The sequence below is a fragment of the Astatotilapia calliptera genome, unplaced genomic scaffold (assembly GCF_900246225.1).
Source record: "Astatotilapia calliptera unplaced genomic scaffold, fAstCal1.2 U_scaffold_2, whole genome shotgun sequence".
Lineage (NCBI taxonomy): Eukaryota > Metazoa > Chordata > Actinopteri > Cichliformes > Cichlidae > Astatotilapia > Astatotilapia calliptera.
Genome location: NW_020535729.1, coordinates 675,880 through 696,132, shown reverse-complemented (window position 1 = coordinate 696,132; position 20,253 = coordinate 675,880).

The window sequence follows — 20,253 nt, the reverse complement described above, 5'->3', positions numbered from 1 at the left end:
GATTTTAAATTTTGTGCTGTAGCAGTATGACTTTTGCAGTTTAATATTTCCTTCTTTGGTTTCATAGATATCAAAAATATATTGTAATAGTATGGTATTTTTAGACACTTAGTTTTTATTTTTTGTCCATCCTTTAAGGCTGCGGTTCCTCATCTAATTGCCACAACATCATCACTTCAATCAGCATCTAAGAATTGCTTTGTTGAATACTGAAAAAAAGAGGTCATCAAGACAAAAACAGGTAAAAAATGTGTAACATACATGTCTTTAACCTTTAAACTCCCACAACCCAAATACTTAAGTCATGCCTCAAATCTTAAAGAGATGTTATTCTTTCCCCAAGGTCTCGACATATACAGAAATGTCTTTTGATGAATTCAATCGCACAGACTATAGAATAGAATAAAATAGAATGGAATAGAATAGAATAATCCTTTAATTGTCCCACAAGGGGAAATTTGGTTGTAACAGCAGCCAGAAAGACACATATACAAAAAACAGTACACAGGACTGCTGTTTTGCTGGGAGTTTGCAACCTTATTAGTTAGGTTGCTTACTCTTTAAAATACCAGAATAGGAGGATGGAGTAGGTTTAAATTTATTAGATTGATCAGTGTTGCTGAACTATGAAATATTTTGGGTGCTGTGTATTTTTTTACATTCAGGTATAACAGAATAGCTTTAGTGTTGTTGTTTATTTAAACTTGAGTATGAACTTGTAAAAAATGCAGCAAGATATTAAAAAAAACAGTTTTATTGATTAAAAAACACTATATCGGATTCATATCGGTATCGGCAGATATCCAAATTTATGATATCAGTATCGGACATAAAAAAGTGGTATTGTGCCATCTCTAAAACATACACTATTTTTCTTACATATTTGCATTAGGGACAATGGTTACTATATACAGAGAGTACTGTACAGTTATTAAATTAAATAAAAAATAACTACAGATAAGAGGCAAACCATGTTGTAGTGCGAATCGGTTAATTAACTTATTGCAGTTACAGCACTGATGTAAACATCTGTGTTTGTTGGGAGCAGTTCTGATTGTACAGTCTGACAGCTGCAGGGAGGAAGGACCTGCGGAAACGCTCCTTCATGCATCGAGGACGCAGCAGTCTGTCACTGAAGCAGCTCTGCAGTTCAGCAACATTTACATGCATGGGGTGGGAGACTCTGTCCATCAGAGATGTTATTTTGGCCAGAGTCCTTCTGTCTCCCACCACCTGCACTGGGTCCAGGTGCATCCCAGAACAGAGCTGGCCTTCCTGATGAGTTTATCCAACCTCTTCCTCTCAGCTGCTGATAAACTATTTCTCCAACATACCACACTGTAAAAAATGACAGATGCCACCACAGAGTCATAGAAGGTCTTTAAAAGCGCTCCCTGGACTCCAAATGACCTCAGCCGCCTCAGCAGGTAGAGTCTGCTCTGACCCTTCCTGTAAAGAGCATCATAGTGATGCTGATTATGTTCCAGACTATGAAGGAAGTTCCTGTCATCTAGATGAAGATGGGCCTCTTTATCCAGCTGCACAGAAGCCTCTGCCTTCTCTGCAATACCCTGATTTATCTCCACAAAAACTAGAAAATTCTTCAGAAATTTTTAATAAAGATAATGGTGTCATAACTCCTAAGAAGAGCATCTCAGAAACTCCACAGAAACTTCTCATCCCACAGTGCAACAGATAGCAATGAACATTCACCAAAGAATTGCAGTGTTGAACAGATTTTGGACTCAAATTGTTACCACCTTCAAAGTCTGGAAGTTGCTGTGTGTATGATAAGAGAAACTACTGTTTGTTTTGTCTCCATCCTACGTCAAAAATTGCACAACACCTGGAGGCTGTACTTAAAAATGTAGAGGTTGCTCTTGCATTTAAATATCCCAAAAATTCAAGAGTGAGACACAATAGGTTGAACATCCTTAGAAGATGTGGAAACTTTGCCCATAATGGCAGTGTTGTGAAGAGGGGAGCTGGCCTGAGCTACAGCAGGGGCGGATCTAGAGAAATTTTCTTAGGGTGGCATGAGGGTGGCAAAGAAATCAAATGGGGTGGCAAAATCAAAGCCTTTTTTTTTTCAAACACATATGCAGGTGGTTACATGTGGTTAAAATAATTAAATTGCAGTAAGTATACATGTTTTTCATATAAATATAGTCTATAACTTAATTATTGTCTGCTACCCACATGATTACACACTTTAGTTACATAAAACATGTGAGTTTTGATGCTATGTACTGCATAGCCTGTATAATAAATAAATATGTAGCCCAATAAGTATAAAATCCAGAAAGCTACACAACATGGGGCGGTTCATTTACAAACACAAGTCTAACTTAAGTTTCACTGTTTTTTGTTAGAAAACAGTCACATTATTACAGCTTAAATTACACAAAATATCAGAAATCTGCACTGTCATGAACAAATATTTAAACCTAATTTTTCATGATTTGTTGGATTAACCCACTGAGGTCTGAAACACAACCGGCCATTTGTGACTCCTTTTGAGTTTATGTTTGTATTTCACCCTCAGATTGTTTCATTTTATTTCCCCTTGCCTTGTTTGGTATCTTTCTTTTTTAGCTCAACTGGATTTAGTTGTTTTTTTCACTGACATACTGCAATAGTATTACTGATCTGAAATCACACAAAGAACTTAAAATCCTAGTAGTATTTTTTACTGTAAAAAACACCCCACAGACATGTTGAGTAAATGTTTATAACTTGAAATGCAAATATAAATTGTACATTTTGTAAACATATACAACTATTCATCTAAAAATGCAGCCAATACACCTGCCGTTTTTTTTTTCCATTTTGTACAAGCATTTAAAAATATTACCAAAACTAAAATGAGAGAACAATCAGGTGTCGCATTAAGATGCCCCACAAATGATGTGTGCCAGTAAAAAAAAAAGTTTGTCCACCAAAAGACAGAAGAGCACAGGGACAAACCTGCAGGCCTGACAACAGGAGGTGTATCACTCCGCTGGTTTCCTACTTAGTGACAGTTTTTACGTTGCAAATGTGCCTTTGTGACTAGGGATGGGTATTGATAAGATTTTAACGATTCCGATTCCATTTTCGATTCTGTTTAACGATTCGATTCTTTATCGATTCTCTTATCGATTCTTTTTTTTTTTTAAAAAAGGAGAACACTAAGGTTGATTAGCTTAGAACTTTGTTTTATATCTTCTCTTTGAACAAGATAGAAATTTAGGAGTAACATGGCCTTACAAACCCAACAGTGAGATCTTAAGAGATCCAGCCTACGGCTCTTCAATGGGGTGTCACAGGGTCCCCAGGAAAAAAAATTGTAAATGTAAAATACTAAAATAAATATTCTTCTGTAGCAATAACAAAGTATAACATAAATTGTTCTGTGGCAATTACACAAGAATATCCAGTAATGTCCCTGCCTACAATTAAACACATTCACTTACCAAAAATCGGGGCATCTGCTGTGGCAAATGGGTGCAAGGCTTTGACCACAAACTTAGACACTGCTCGGTGACATTCGTCTATCCTGGCCTGAAAGGAGACGCTACCGGTAGACTGCAGCGAGAACTGCCAGCGAGCGCCAGCCAGACTCTGTCTGTCTCTCTCATCATGGTCACCTACATGTACAGTAATGGCAGGTCTTGTAATAAGGCAGATCGCGCTAACATAATATGCACTGTTAGTTGATTATTTACCTGCCGCATTAACGGGAGAGGACGTGCAAACGTTAGCGCTGCTGCTGGGTTGAGAGTCACGAGTCCGGAGCGGAATTAAAAACGCGTGTCATCGCGTGTTTTGTGAGCAAATGCTTTTGCATATTCGTAGTGTTTCCTCCCTTAAATGAAATATCTACTTTGCAAGTTGCCCTGTTGTCATCGGTTCTCATAAAGTATAATCAAACTTTTGAGCGTTTGAGCCGCATAGGCGCCGTGTTTCCTGCCAGGTAAATGACGCTCCGCAACGTGGTGACGTCATTCGGGGCGACTGGAATCGATAAGGGAATCGTTTGCAAAAATGGCAAACGATTCCAAGGAATTGAAACAGTGGGAACCAGTTCTCAACAAGAACCGGTTTTCGATACCCATCCCTATTTGTGACATTCATTAGTTCCCTCACTGACACACAAAACAACGACTACACAACAGAACAGCTACACAAGACAACACAACACACTAAGTATACACTCCACACTAAACGTCACAAATCTCTACATCTAAAAACTCTCTCTCTCTCTCTCTCTCTCACTCGCTCGCTCAGTCTCGCTGCCGTCACTCCGAAAACTTTTCCCTCTTCCTAAACAACCAAATCCCACGTGTTGACTTTTAAAAAAAAAAAAAATTGGTCGACATGGTACATTTTTCCACCGATAGGAAACATGTGGCTTTATTTCCTTTCTTTACTGTTTTCGCACTGTCCTTAGAAAACGCTTAAAACACACACACACAAAAACGTGACGACAGTATTTAGAAAAACATGTGGCTTATATATATTATCATAACTCTGGATTTACTGGCCTGACATTAAAATGTAAAAATTTTGAAGTCCGAACTTTCAATACGGGCTGAAATAGAGACTCAGCGTGGCTGCAGCTTATGTCACCTTAGATCAGTCATGTGATTTGGAGGTGCAGCGTGTCCGTGGACCACAGAGGGTTAATAACACTCATCTTCCTTCCATTTCCAGAGTGTAACATCCAACCACCTGTGTAAAAAGTGAAATTCCCATGGTGTTCAAAATGTGCTCTGGCAAAATCATAAGCATCACTTGCTACTGAAAACAAGAAAAAAGCTGGTCCTGCTATGGGCTGAACCATTTGTTAATGGTGCAGGGGGGGAACACTATGCAATATATTCAGTTTTAGCATTTATATTCACTGTTGACTGTAACTACGCTCAAACTGTTAATGCTATCTTATTTTAATAAACAACACTGTCATATGCAAAGCAAGAGATCATTTTAGGGTGGCACTTGCCACCCCATGCCACCCTTCTAGATCCGCCCCTGAGCTACAGGCCTGCCATAGACCAAGGAAATCCATGGGGGGGCATTGATTTCATATATTCTTATCACTGCCAGGGACTCTATGCCAAGAAAACACTGTGGAAGCATATGAGAAGATGTCCAGCAAAGAAAGAAAGTGAAGGAGACTCCCAGAGACTCCCAGTACCATTCTCCTAAAACCATCAATGATCTCTGCAATGGAGCTCCTTGTGGAAACTTGTCAATCTTGTGGTGAAAAAGATCTCTACTATGTATCAGCAGCAGAATGGAGCTGAAAATAAATGTTTGTTTCAGTTCTATGAAGCTTTGAGTATTTTGGATCAGTAGCACTGCTGTGTTTGTTGCATCATATTGCTGTAATTGTTTATATGCTTTATATATTCTGAGGTAAGTTGCTCTATAGTGTTACATCATATTCTATAAGGATGTTATGTGTTTGTAGACTTTCTGCCCAGTTTGACCCATTTAGCAGAAGTCAACCTGTTTAAGGCTCTGATATCTATTCTGTATGACTTAAAGCAGTTATGATATAACATGAGGTGAAAATGAAAACTGAGGAGTGCATTGAACAATCAGTTCCTGGACCCCGTGCTATCCTTTTAGTAAGTTGTGTAGATTCTTTGGTCTCACTTCCCTGGGATTATTTTGTGCAGTGCAGGGGTCGAGAACCTGCGGCTATGGAGCCGCATGCGGCTCTTGTCCTTATACTGAGGCTCTGGGTGGTTTGGGAAAATAAATTAGAAGTATTTAGTTGAAGTGTATTTTATTTGTGTTTAGTTCTAAATTGGAAGATTATTGTGATATTGAAATATAAAAATAAAATTATATTTTATTATTTTTCATCGCTCAAAATAAGCGTCACACTCGCGGAAGCCGGTGTACCCGCCGAAACGCTGTGCATTTATCGAGACTTTCAACCCCAGGTAGGCCAATTATGGATCTTCGGATCCACATTATGTCAGCAGCTGTTCTCCACCATGAACTATGTCAAAAACAAACACCGCTCACGCCTCACAGATGACAGCTTACAGTCCTGCGTAAAGATGAAAGCCCTGATTTGCAGACGCTGTGCGCAGAGGTTCAGGAGCAGAAGTCCCATTGTAAACATATCACGGCAGACCCGACGATGTTTCCATGAACACGCTTTTCAGCATCTCTTTACTGACCACTTTTCACACACGGCTGCTGTTCGCATACAGCCGGCTGTAGCTTTTCAGCAGCATAGTGCTTTTTTCCAATTAGTTTTTAAAAGTCATGTCAAGGCTCCAAAAGCCCAAAGGCGATATGAGGGTGGCGGCTCACAGCAGTTTTTGTTTGCTACATGGATCATTTTAGTTCAGCTGGGTGTCTTTCCTTTTGTTATATTTCTTTAAGAGTTCAAAATGTGTTAATTACATAAATAAAATGTAATTTTCTCTGTAGCACTTCATGGATGTCATAAGCAGCACACCTTAGTTGCTCTGTGGATTCTTTTAAAAAGCAGTTAAATATTCTGTTCAAACAAGCCTTTTGTTGATCTACGTATTTTATATTCTTTACATTATTTACATTTGATCTTTTAGATTGTGTATAATGTCTATTGATTGTATTGTTTATTTTAATCTTTGTGTACAGCGCTTTGTAACTGCCTGTCTGTTAAAAGCGCTTAATAAATAAACTTTACTTACTTACTTACGTTGTTCACACAAAGCATAAAAGTAAAAAACAATATATACAGTGTTATCTTCATTTTAGATGTCAAAAAGTATTTGCGGCTCCCAGTGTTTTCTTTTGCGTGGAAACCGGGTCCAACTGGCTCTTCGGGTGTTAAAGGTTGCAGACCCCTGGTGTAGTGGCATACTTTTCATCGTATATTCTCATGAGAATGGGTGCAGCACTTGGATATTCTCAGTTAAATTGCACATTGGCAATGTTCACCTAGCTAGGATCACGCAATGGAACCAGTGAACTGTGCTGGCAGATTTCTTTTCTCATGTATTAATCACATATTTAATCATTTCACATTAGTTATAGTAATATCACTTTCTCACTTTACTATAGTAAGAGCACTCCTGTCACTAGTTTACATGCATGTGGAAAGTTAACACAGTGAGGCCATTGTAATTGGAGACATTAAAACAGATAGTGCTTCTGCTTATCAGGGATGTAAATCTTTAGTTGACGGCCAACCAGAAAACAAGGTCATAATTCTCTCTGTGAGGGAGGAGGTATAGCCCCCCCGTGAGAGGGGCCAACATGTAAGAGTTTGAGGAATGTTCTTTGTCTGTGTCTCTGTATATAAGATGTAAGGGCGGTGGCCACAATTCAGGGATGGTCCTGGTGTTTCACTGGGATGCTCTCTCCACATTGCAATGTGTTTATTAAACCCACTTCAAATCAAGCTCACTGGGTGTGTTGCAGGTTATTGTTGAAAAGCACTCAGCTGTCTTTACCCTTTCTTATCATGCAATACAATGGTAAGTTTTCTGACCAATTGCTTGAGAATCACTTCACTACTTCAATTACTATTGTGTAAATTTTACAATAAAATGAAAAGTGTGACTGTTGAAGCTGTTAAACTGCAGCTGTCCTCCTGCTGCCTCGTTGTTCCAAAGCTCTTTGTTTCTCTTTTAGTTCTCACTCTTTCTTTCTGTTTCTGCTGTCCACCTTTTCACATGGAAAATCATTTCACTGTTTCTCACTGAATGACTCCCCAAACTAGATTTGAAATTCTATCAAGTTTCTAATTGTTACGACCCGGCTCAAAAGCCGCAACATAAAAAAGGAGATGAATACCAGAGTGTTAGTGAGAAGAGGCTTTATCTTAAAATGGCATAGCAGGTTGGCTCAAATGGCTGGTACCACCAAGGCAAAGACAAGTGAGCTCTCTGGACGCTTGCCTCAGGTTTGCTTTTATCCACACCTGACTAGGTGTGGTCAATTAGCACCAGCTGAACACACTGAGCAGATTAGAGGCTGCAGAGGGACGTAACATAATCATTACAAGTGGTTCATGTTTCTATTTGATGTGTAAATGGAGATGATTTAGTTTGCTGGGATATGGACTGAAATGTGTTGAATAGGAGGAGCAGTTTGTTGTTGTCTTCTTGTCTGTTTATGACAACAATAAACTAGTGCTGTCAAAATAAATGCGTTAACACAGATTAAGCCGTCATCACAATTAAGGCGAAACAAAAAAATTAACGTTATTAACGCTGGAGTGCAGAATGACTCAAATTTCCTGAAATGTTTCTGTCAACGCATTTCGGGCAGTTTGTCCAAGTGGAGTTACCTTTGCACATGCACAAATGGCAGTTGATCTGGTAGTGACGGGCAGCTGAACCAATAAACTTTGGGAAGACGATAAACGCACATTGGCCCTCTCGATGGGAAATTTGAGTATTGAAAAATATAACAAGAAGGAACAGTCGACCGACATAATGTATTATGCACATTTTGCAAGAAGATATTTTCTTTTCACTGAAGCATTTCCAGCTTAAAATATCACATTGACCAGACGTATACGTTAGCCGGGGATGCTGCTAGGACTTTGGCTAATGCACCACCGAGCTTGAGACAAGCCACTCACGGAGCATCAGGGACTCAGTAAGTCTACCTCGGACATATTGACCGACACAATTGATAAGTGGATTGCAACAAACTGCAGACCGATTAATATTGTTGAGAACACGCACTTTACATAGCTTTGGTTCCTCGTTTCAAGGACTTGAAGTGCCTCCCCAAGAGTGACAGAGAGAGAGAGTGGACAAATGTTTACAGAGTTTTTTGTTAACATAAATGTTCAAGATGTTCAATAAACATGTTAAGTGTCTACATTTTACCTTTTTTCAGAGTCTGTTTACTCATACAAAATGAACTGCGATTAATATAGATTAAAAATGAATGATATTTAATCGTGATTAACCAAAATTAATCCACAGTAACCCTGTGATGAATCTGATTAAACATTTTAATTGTTTGACAGCACTAATATATATTATATATTAGTGTATACTTACCTATTAGTATATAGGTTTTTTTCTTTTGGTTTTTTTTAAAGTTGCATTTCACAGGAGAGAACCTGTGCTAAAAGATTTAAGAAAACTATTCAAATTCTCTTTGAATTTAAGCATACAGTCTTTGTTTATTCTCCATTTATTTCATTATATTGCATAAATGTCTGTTACAAGCTTAAATATAAAGTTGAAAAAGTGTAATTGCAGCCAGGCTATTCATCAAGTAATTGCGATTAATCGTGATTAATGACAGAAAATTGTGAGATTAATTAGTTATTTTTCCCTAATGTTTGGCTCCTGACCCAATCTCTGATCTGTAGGTATTTACAAATATTATATTTGTGTAGACCATAGAATTGAGATAGTTGACTGAAGCTAGCAAACATATAGTCCTACTACTATTATTCCTGTTGCACGTACTCACAGTACGTGCAACAGGTGTTTTCATTCATTGAAAACACTGTGGAAGTACATGAGAAGATGCCCAGCAAAGAAAGAAGGTGACTCACAGGGTGGGAAACAGAGGGTTCGATCCAAATGTGCACTGAAAACTGTTGTTGCTCGTGACGTTGGAGAGGGCTTATGTGGTGGCATCAGCCACACATGGGTAAATCAGTCCATTTGTTCACTTTATTAGTTTGGTTTGCAGTTTTCTTCATTAATATAATCCATTAATCATTTTATTTAAACCTAACACTGATATTATGAGGCACGCGCACAAAAGGCATTGTGTGTTTTTTATAAAAATGTTTTCTGTTATATTAATTGTGTTTCTCTTTTTTTGAGTTACCTGGTTTTGGGTGGTGGCTGTTTCCTGTCTGGGTAAAAGGTGTGGCTGAGGATTCTGAGAACATAATGCCTGCTCAGCAGGACCAACCATGTGCTTATCAGGAAAAAGGGGTGTTTTAGGTTTGCCTATGTTAGTTAATATTAGTGTGAGTTTTTGTTTTCCCCCTATTGTGTGTAAATGGTTTGGCCAAACCACTGTAAAAGCTACCCTTAGGTCACTATGAGTAGTTTTATGTTTAAGAATTTTGTCTTTTGAACCTTTTTGAGGGTTAAAATAAAGAAAACCCTTTCTTGAAGACATTTGTTTTCATGTGTCCTCTATGCCTCACAGCTTGAAAAGTGTGATTCCTGCATGAAATATGACAAAGTTACTCAATCCAAAATGGCCAACTTCTTCTGCAGTTTGGACAGAACTTGTGTGATCTAAATGGTTCAAGAAAGAACAGACATGACTACATAAGGCAAAGTCTTAGGGAATTTGGGGGCCAGCTGCTTATACTTCAGAAAAATAGCCCCATTCAAAAGGCAGAGGAACTGATTTATCCTGCAAACTTCAACCATTTGATATGTGCAGTTAAAGAGTTGGCACAATCCTGAGAGCACAATCCAGAGAGAAATACGTTCCAGAGACCTGCCTACTCCTGCTTGGATCACCATATGGAGACTATTCAAGGTGATGCTGAAAGAATGCTGAGATCGTCTCCCCCGCCATGTAGCCATGCAAGCTTGCCAAAGTGACACTTGCTCAAGTGATCATTTTTAACAGAAGAAAAGAAGGAGAAGTATCAAGAATGGAAGTGTCCACCTTTAAAGACAGAAGAAATCCAGAAATCTATACGGACATGGCTGCTTGCCTGACCTCACTTGAAAAAAAAAGTGATTTCTTCACCAGAGTAGAAACCTGTGGAAAACAAGGGAGAGGAGTTCCTATTCTCTTATAACTATCAACGGTCTCTGCAATGGAGCTTGTTGTGGAAACTCGTGAATCTTGTGGTGTCCCTAAAGAGAACATCTCCATGTTTGCTAGACCAGGAGCTTTATCTGCCTATCGAAGAGGAGACTGTATCCAAATGTTTGCAAAGGAGAGTGGGGCCAAACACCCTGAAATCTGAACATCAAGAAGACTTCGAAAACATATACCAACAATGTTGTGGTTGTTTAATCTCAAAGAAAATGAAGCAGACCAACTAGCAGACTTTCTGGGTCATGACATACGTGTGCACGGGCAGTATACCACTTGCCTCAGGGAACACTTCAGCTTGCTAAGATGAGCACAAGATGAGCTTTTGACACTGGAGAACGGAACTTTTTCACACTACAAAAAGGCCAAACACCTGATGATATTGACATTGACCCTGAAGGTAAGACTAATTTTTATTAGGATGCTCTGAAATATAATAATAGGATTTAAGCTGGACTGCACTCAATGCATCAATGGAGATCCCTATGCAGTGAAAGACAGAAACTGTACTGGGGTAAGAAATTAGAAATCACATTAATGCCTTAAAAAGAAAAGCTTGTGCAATAGACTGAGGGATGCTTGTGTCAAACTACTGTATTGAGAAATATTGCTTAAAATGAAAATCTCGGGTGACTTGTGTTTTCATTGGACTTGGAGGTGTAAAATTCAGTTGTGAGCCTGCTTCTAAACCATACAGAAACCGGTGTCCCCAAAGGGTGGGAGTTAAAAACTGCAACCTCAAATTTACTCAAGTGAGTCTGTGTGTGTGTGTGTTCCTGTTTATTTATATTTCCTAAGGTGGTTTGTTTTATTTTGCTTTAGTGTGACCACCTGTTATGGGGACTAGACATGTGTGGTGGAAATCTCTCTGATGCATGTGAGTGTGCACACCGGGAAACAGGTATAACGCGCCATTTAAGTTGCAGTTAGACTGGCAATGAGGATCGCAGAGACTGCACGGGTGAGTAATTCATGGCACTCCCTGTAGGTTGAGTCCCCAAGAGGCCGGTACTTAAAGCAGTACTCTGAGCTGTTATTTTAACTAGGGTAGCATTGTGGCAGCAAACCTTGTTCTTTTAAGTAATGTTTGTTAATGAAGTGTCTTAATTAAGGATTCAGTATTGCCAGCCCTGCTACTTAAGATGTTTTCTTATCTGCAGTTGTATATTTGCTGTTGTTTTGTCCAATAACCTTTGTCTTGTGAAATTGACTTACCTCACCTCTGCTTGTAATAATGAAGCTGTATGCCTTTTATAACTGTTACAACGTTTGCACTGGCTATTGTAATCTCTCCTGGGGTGTAAGTACCTCCCCATGTGGCTTTGTCAACACCGCTCAGGCACCTTTACCAGTTTTTCTCCTTCACGATGCCACACCGGTCACCTGGTAAAACATAATCTGCCCTGCCATTTTGAAAGCAGTAAAAAGAATACAACTCATGAACCTTTGTTTAGTACACATGGTTAGTTTTATTAGTAAATGTGCCTCACATGTACAGAGGTTTTGATGTGATTAACAAGTAACTGAAGCTGCCCATTCACACCAGTCTTGCACTGAGACCTCTGCATTTTGCTGAATTCTGCAGCAACATGTGGAAGAGGTGTTCTTGGAGAGGAAAATACATAGTGAATCCTTTCCATTGTTGGTGGCTTGAGTCTCTTGGCTGTGTAGCCCTGTGATCCCTGAGACACTACAGAAAAACGTATGTGTGCTACCACCTAGAATTTCAAACAAGAGGACCACAAGAGCCACACAATTAAAAATAAAGAATTCTATGCTTTAAAAGTTAATTGTAGAATCAATTCTGCATTTGTAAATTCCTTTTCAAATTCATTTAAAATCACTTAATTTATTAAAACATTTCTAAATAAAATGAAATTCACAAAAAAACTCTGAACAGAACCACTTTTGGATTCTAAATTAAAAAACGTTTTTAAAACACAACTTAAAAAACAGAAACAAGTAAATAGTTTCAAAAATCAACGATTTATTTCTGGCATTTAAATTGTTAATTTAAAATCTATTTACCTTTTCTGTTAACTCACGGATTAACTATTGGATTAGTTGCTGAATTAGCAATTTCATTTTTTAAATCCTGAAGCAATGCAAATTAGTCATTCTGTGGGACATAAGAAGCTCTCTGATTGGTTGGACAGACACGGGCTGGCTGCCTGGATTTCTCTGTACTGCTGTTCATAGCTTTGCCTTGCAAATTCAAAGCCTTAAAAAAAAAAAAAAAACCCACCCACAAATGCAGGTGTTACATATGGTTAAAATCATTCAAATGCAGGAAGTATAAACGTTTGACATAAATATAATTTGTGGCTATGTTCACACGTACATGGGTATTTTTGAAAACAGTTTTTTCCATGCATTTGAACCTTTTGTCCACACGTAAACGGCGTTTTCGATCATTGAAAACCGAGATTTTTCAAAACTCCTGCCAGAGACTTAGTGTGGCTGCAGCTTGTTGCTATGTCAGCGTAAATCAGTCAAGTGAATTGGAGGCGTAACAATATTTTCAGTTTTAGAATTTATATTCAGACTACGTACACGGGTGTCTTTGAAAACTGAGATTTTGTGTTTTTGGTTTTTTTTAAAAAAATATATCCTGTTTACTTGTACACTTTTTAAGAAATATCTCTGTCCACATGTAAACACCAAGAACGAAGTCAAGCGCTGTCAAGAACATGCCAATCCTAACCATGTAGAAATGTTGGTCAATCAGAAGTCTAGATGGCTGGGAGAGAAAAACCTTAAGTACTTCTAAAAACTTTTTTTGGAAAGGCAGCTAATTTTGTGTTACTTTTTAAGTGCCTGCGTCATTTCAAATGTTAATGACTAAAGACAGTATTTTGGCTGGTGTAGACTCACAACTTAAAAACGAACAAAATGCATACAGCATACATAAATTTAAAAAAAAATATTCAAAACCGACGTCGGGATTAGGGTTGTGAGAGTGTCCGTGTTGAATGGAGAAGTTCACTCTGATGCTTCTGTCTTTGTAAATAAACAGACAGTAAGTGTGTCTGTATGCAAGCGTGTAAAAAACTAAAAAAAAAAACGTTGACGTGTGGACGAAAGGTGCAAACGCATAGAAAAAGCTGCGTTTTCAAAAATACATGTGGACGTAGCCTCAGAGTAATAGCTGAATGCACAATGAAGACAAATGCTGGGTGCAGTATTTTAGTTTTGTGCCTCCCGGGTTAGTGTAATTCGGTAATACTCTGTTTGTGTCCCCGGGACCATTTTCTGCCACTTGCTTTTTTTTATTTCAAGCCATTTCCTGTTGAATGAAATATAGCCAAATTTGCCAAAGGATATAATTTTTTTTTTTAAATTTAGCTTCTTTAAGCTTCGGTCTGAGTTTCTTAAATTAGCTTAAAATGCCTAAGCAGCAAAAATACTCACACACATTATCCTAATGGCCATTTTCTGGCCCATTGACAACAATTATAAATACTATTTTTCATTCCAAAACTATGATAACATAAAGTAAGGAATCATTTTATGTTATGATTTCCTTTTAGAATCCTGGCCTTAAACTTGCAATTTTTTTATTTGTCCACCAGGTATTGGAAATGGTCCTGGACTCTAAGTGCGAGGATGTCTTCTCATCATCCTCCTCCGAGGATTATAGAGATGAGACGGATTATTCTGTAGAAACAGAGTAGCTGGAGTCCAATTTTCTGTGAAATATCCTCTGAAAATGAGAGCGAAGGGGAGATGGATGAATGAAGCAGCATCGGGATGGACTTCAAAAAACGGGAAAATCGTTTGGTTGCCCACAAATTTGGAGATGCTCCACTATGTCCCAGCAGCCACAAGTGTCACCCCGGGACCTACACACTATGCTGCTGCCTAAATCAGTGACCCGACATCCAGCTTTGCACTCTTCCTCACTGATGAAATTGTGCAGCACACCGTGGCCATGACAAATGTGCACGGGAGACGCGCAGTCGCCGACTTGCGAGAAATGGACTCAGATGAATTTTGTGCTTATGTTGGGCCGCTCATTTTGGCTGGTGTCTACCGAATCGACCCTCAGCCTCTGGAGTGAAAAATCCGGACGGGACATTTTCCAGGCTATCATGTCCCACAAGCGATTTCATCAAATCAGCAGGGTGCTGCGTTTTGATGACAAACTTTCCCGACCCCGACAAGCTGTCTGCCTTCCGCAAGGTATGGGATTGTTGGACACATCGTCTGGAGCTGCTGTTCAGAGACATTTGTGTCGATGAACAGCTCGTCGCATTCAGAGACAGGTGCAACTTCAAGCAGTACATGCCAACAGTCGGCCAAATATGATCTAAAAATATGGGTTGTGTGTGATGTGAAAAACATCCAACGCCTGACTGCAGGTATACACGGGCAAAGAAGATGGCGATCGTGCCGAGGTCAACCAGGGGATTAGGGTGGTCCTGGAACTAACAGAGGGGCTCCAGGGACGCGCCATCACCTGTGACAATTTTTTTACTTCATTACACCCTGGCAGAAAAGCTACTCAGGAGGAAACTGGCCCTGGTTGGCACAATTTGCTAAATCAAGCCTGATGTTCCGCCTTATTTGTATATATTCATAGGTTTTATGTTTCAGGTTTTGTTTTTTTTGTTAGGTTCTTGACACCTATTCCTGCAGGAGGAGAACAAATCGCTGGCCAGTGGCCCTCTTCCACAACCGGCTGGACATCTCACTATACAATGCCTACGTGCTGTGGACACCAATGACCCATCCTGGAAGCAGAGGAAAACACACAGGAGGTGGCTGTATGTTGAAGAGGTGGGTGAAATGTTGGTAAACCCACACATATTGAAGCGAGGGCGCCTTCCCCGCTCATCAGCTTCTGCAGACTTTGTGACAAGAGCGCAGGGTGCTGCTGCAGGCCCCTCTCCAATCCTTAACCGAAGGGCATGAGGCAGTGCGAGTTTACACCGAAAAAAGACAAATCGTCAGCACCTGCTGCAAATGCGGAAGGCTCGCATGTAAGGACCACAGTCTGTCCATTTGCAGCCTCTGCTTCAACTGAGCAGGACTCTGACACACCTCCACATACGCTCTCTCTCTCTCTCAACCTCTTACTCGCTCTTTTTTCATACCTTTTCCTGTTCCCAAAAAACATAAATGTTTATTGTTCTAAAATAAATGTTTTTTTTCTGGTTTAAACTGTTCCTGTATTTTTGTTTACATAATTTTTCATTTTATTTTAGAACACAACAAGGTAATAATCATTTAGCATTTATACTGAATTTGCTGTGCCACTGCAAAAAAAAAAAAATGATGGATCAAAATGAATGTTGGTGCCAATCTTTGATCCATCTAAAGGCCTAATTATAATTAAAAAAACATGTCTTTAAATGTATTTTATGAAAAAAAATTTAATTTTCTAGTTTTTTCTGTAAAAAAAAAAAAGTAATGTAAAGATACTGGGATTTAAAGGAGTAGTTTTAAAAAACTGACTCATTTAAAGTGGAAAAAATACTAATATACAACATTTTTATAGCACTTTTTGGAGTGTGGCCGTTTTGTGGCTTTAGGGGCACGAACGTAAGAACCCTAAAAAAAGGCAGAGATCCCTGTTCATTTTTAAGCTCAGTTTTTAAAAACTTACAATGCAACTACAGCCCAGCCCATGCAACAGCAAATTAATGACTAACCTCGTATTGTGGATGGATTATCTCAGACTGAAGTTTCGTCCGTTTACAGCATCCTGCCATACAATCGCCTTTGTCCCTAACCATCGGGAACCCTCACTTTAACTTTTATCGAATGGAAAAAGGTTATCGTTCATCCTCCAGCTTCACTGTGCTAATGTTTTTATATCATGCTAACCATAGCTCTGTAGTGAGCCACCATGTAGTGTATCATAATATACCAGCTACGCCAGCTTCAGTAACCCTAAAAACGTTACTACTGTTTAGTTTTCTGTCTTCATTTATGTTTGAAGTGATAGCAGAGCTGTAGACTTTAATTTTTTCAGAAATCTCTCAGTCAGAACATGGTATATCATGTTTAGGTGGAAGCTAGCGAGCTACCTTCCTGCTAACATCTAACTCCTGTAGAGACTGGAGCTTTCCACCGTTTCTCGTCAACTCACCAACAACAGCATTCAGGACACTTGTGGGAATAATTTAGACAGCAATCCAATGTGCAGACATTGATTGAACTGGCTCTGCTTACCTTGACAGCACTAGTGGGAACACAATGAATGTGACTGCACATTTACTCCGACATCATCCTAGTGCAAAGACAAGTGGAAGCAGACAAAAACAACAAGCATGCATGTTACAAACTTTAGCCGAGTCATTTAGACAGCCATTAGCACATGATTCTCCTTATGGGGACCTGATATGTTTAATATGCTGCTGAGAATATAGCCCAGAAGAACCGTATAGTATAGCTTTTATTTTGGAAAGAGGCATTTCTCTGTAATAAACTCTCTTTTCCAAAGATGAGAGATTTCTCGATCAGATAGATTTATTTTTTTATTACTAAATTTAAAAACTGTACTTTTGAGTTAAAATATATATTTATAATTTTAGTAAATGACAAATTAAAAAGGCATGAACATTTTTTTGTATTGAAAAAATATTGAACCGTGACACCAAAGTATCGAACCGAACCGTGAATTTTGTGTATTGTTGCACCCCACACACATATATATATATATATATATATATATATATATATATATATATATATATATATATATATATATATATATATATATGTGTGTGTGTGTGTGGTCGGATGGTAACAAAGAGAGGGAAGGTAGTCAGAACTGAGGGGACTGAACTACCAGAAGGCAACATTGCAGACATAGAGGACAGTTACAAGTACCTGGGGATCCCGCAGGCGAATGGGAATAATGAAGAGGCCGCTAGAAAAGTACCTGCAGAGGGTCAGGCAAGTCCTGAGGAGTCAGCTGAATGGTAAGAACAAGATCCGGGCCATCAACACGTACGCTCTGCCCGTGATCAGGTACCCTGCTGGGGTAATAGGCTGGCCAAAGGAGGAGATAGAAGCCACTGACATAAAGACAAGAAAGCTCCTTACCATGCATGGAGGGTTTCACCCCAAGTCCAGCACCCTGAGGCTGTACGCTAAGCGGAAGGAAGGGGGCCGGGGACTGGTGAGTGTCAACACCACAGTCCAGGATGAGACAACGAACATCCAAGAATACATTGGGAAGATGGCCCCAACTGACCGAGTGCTCAGTGAATACCTCAGGCAGCAGAAACCCAAGAAAGAGGAGGGAGACGAGGAACCATCATGGAAGGACAGGCCCCTGCACGGTATGTACCACCGGCAGATAGAGGAGGTGGCTGATATGCAGAAATCCTACCAGTGGCTGGACAAAGCTGGACTGAAAGACAGCACAGAGGCACTAATCATGGCAGCACAAGAACAAGCTCTGAGCACAAGATCCATAGAGGCTGGGGTCTATCACACCAGGCAAGACCCCAGGTGCAGGCTGTGTAAAGATGCCCCAGAGACAATCCAGCACATAACAGCAGGGTGCAAGAGGCATACATGGAACGCCATAACCAAGTGGCCGGCATAGTGTACAGGAACATCTGTGCCGAGTATAACCTGGAAGTCCCGAGGTCAAAGTGGGAGATGCCCCAAGGGTGGTGGAGAATGACCGAGCTAAGATCCTGTGGGACTTCCAGATAGAGACGGACAAAATGGTGGTGGCTAACCAACCGGACATAGTGGTGGTAGACAAACAGAAGAAGACGGCCGTAGTGATCGATGTAGCGGTTCCGAATGACAGCAATATCAGGAAGAAGCAACACGAGAAGCTGGAGAAATACCAAGGGCTCAGAGAAGAGCTCGAGAGGATGTGGAGGGTGAAGGTAACGGTGGTCCCCGTGGTAATCGGAGCACTAGATGCGGTGACTCCCAAGCTAGGCGAGTGGCTCCAGCAGATCCCGGGAACAACATCGGAGATCTCTGTCCAGAAGAGCGCAGTCCTGGGAACAGCTAAGATACTGCGCAGGACCCTCAAGCTCCCAGGCCTCTGTTAGAGGACCCGAGCTTGAAGGATAAACCGCCCACAGGGGCGTGCTGGTTTTTTTTTTTTATAAAAAGCAACAAAAACATAATATTCCAGAAACACGCTTTGCCGATCCGATCATCTGTTCGTAACACTTCCTAGTTCATCAGGGTGAACTATCAAATGTCCGACATGACCTGCCCGAAACCGGACGTGACGTCATTTTGCAGAATTTTAGTTTTTTACCTTCAGGGCCTTATGAGCCTATACTGGTGTTTTTAAAAGTTATGTTTGACTTTATGACTTTCTGTGTCGTTTCTGGGACGCTTAGGACTCAAATTGCACTGCTGGGAATAGTTTATTTTGATGCATATGCTGTTTTTTTTGCAAATTTGCATCATAGTATTTATTTTCGTTTTTCCTGCAGTATATAAAAATTGGTGTATTTCAAAAATAAAACTATAGAGACACTCAAAATAAGTTTCCTGTGGTGGGAAACTATTTTGTGCAACTTTTTTGTATTTGCAGTCTTGAGGGATAAGCTTCTTAAATTTCTCTTAAAATTTCAGAAATATATGTTAAAAACACAATAGCCTTCTCCATTGTGCTCTTTGGCTCTGTTAAAAATGTGTTTTATCAAACATCTGCATCTTCATTTAAAATTTAATATTTTTTATAGCATAAATGTTATTCATAGAATAAAATATATTAAAAAAAAAAACAAACAGAATCCATAAGAATATCATCCTAAATAAAGAGCATTTTGGGGTTTTTACAGTGAAATTTAAAAAAACAACGCAGCTGAATTCTCATCTACAAATGTTGAATTTAAAAACAGAGCTACCTAGATCACTTAAATTACACAATTGAAAGCATACGTGTATTGTTTATGTATTTATAGACCAGCACTCATATATATTCTGTCAGGGCTCTGTGTGCGGGCAGGTGGAAATGTGGAGCCAAATGCACGACTCCGAGACGAAATGTAACTGAAAACCACAGCTTTTATTGCTGGCATGAAACAAAAACAGAAGCCAAACCAAACCATGAAACCAAGCAGGAGCACACAGGCAAGATCTGAGGGTACAACGCAACACCGAGCATGGGAAAACACAGGGCTTAAATACACAGGGTAGTAATGACGGAATGGGCAACAGAAGGGAGACACAGCTGGGGGAGATCAGGGCTAACGAGACGGGGGAGCTAAGCTGCACACACTAACATAAGACAAAGACTTTCACATTAAGACAGGAAACAAGAATTACTAAACCAGATGCAGACATGACACTGACACTGAACAGAAACTGCAACTCACATGAGAACCCAAAACCTAAGAACTGATCCCTCACCAAGAATAACAGAAACAGATCCATAATGATCATAATAAACAAAGCACCAGAACATCAGAAAACAATCCATAATGCAAAAATAAACCAAAACATAATAAACTCAAAATACTGGGTCCAACGGACCCAGAACTGTGACATATTCAGATAATT